A 1257-nucleotide genomic window follows, 5' to 3' on the forward strand; every position below is an offset into this window, starting at 1 on the left:
TTTTTTTTTTTTTTTTTTTGTCACGTTCTACTAGACGTTCCACTCTTTTGCATGTCCGATCCGCTCTCCCTGTTTTTAGTAGTCACACTTTGATCACTTTGACCACTCATGTCACATCTTCCTGCTATTTATTCCGTTTTTCTGCACGGTTCTGCTGCCTGGTCTTTTTGGGTAGGAGGGAAACCAGGTTTAAAAAAAATTAAAAAGAATATATAGGGTTGGATGGAGGACAAAGAGAGTGGAGGAATTGCTACTTTCTTTCTAAAACCCTTGACAAGTGGTGATGATTGACAGGAGTTCAGAGGCTTTCTTTTTTTTTGCTGGAAAACTCGATGGAGTTTTGATTTGTTCCGATTCTCCCCCGAAACTGAATGGACTCCAACTGAGACAGGACTTTGGTTGCTGGAGCCCGCCGTCTCTCCTTCTCTCACGCTCACAAACACACACTCACACGTGGACACACACAAACGCACACCTACAGATGAACTTTGTACCGAAGAACTTTGCTGCTGTTGGTTAAAGGACCCTCTCCATCCTCCACCTGCCCGCCCTAATCTCCCCTTTTTAAAGAAATCCGCCTGATCATCTGGTTCCACCACCTCCCTCCTCCTCACACACACACACACACACACACTCACACACACACACACACACACACACACACTGTACACCACCCTCTCTCCCTCTAATTTCAAACTGAACTCACAAACACATCCATCTTTTTCACCTCTTCACTCCCTTTTTTTTTTTTTCCGCCTCATTTTTAAGTTGTTCTCACACCGCCGAGTCCCAGGAGTCCAGATCGTCTCGATGTACGGGCGTCGACCTGGCTTTAAGTCCGTGCTTTGGTTAAAAAAATTGTGATTCTTTTATTTAGCTTCTTCTTCTTTTATGACTTTTAAAAAGAGTTGTGCACTGGAAAAGAGGGGCGGGAGGGAAGGACAGTTTGTCGATGGATGGATTTTTCTGTTGCCTTTCTGTCTCGAATTAAATTTGGGGGTTGTTTTTGTTGTCAGTACATAAAGGCTCAAATGATTTATTCGTAAGGTTTTTTTATGTTATCATTTCGGTTGGCATCATGCCTTCATATCCAGAATGTCAACCCTAAACCAACGCATTTGTTGTCTTCTTCCCCCCCCCCAAATTGCTCTCTGCAGTGTTCCCAAAGAGCAAACATGCAACAAGGTGTCTTTGAAGTTGTAACAAACAGTACGTGTGTGTGTGTGTGTGTGTGTGTGTGTGTGTGTGTGTGTGTGT

This window comes from Etheostoma cragini, chromosome 19, assembly GCF_013103735.1.
Source record: "Etheostoma cragini isolate CJK2018 chromosome 19, CSU_Ecrag_1.0, whole genome shotgun sequence".
Classification (NCBI taxonomy): Eukaryota; Metazoa; Chordata; class Actinopteri; order Perciformes; family Percidae; genus Etheostoma; species Etheostoma cragini.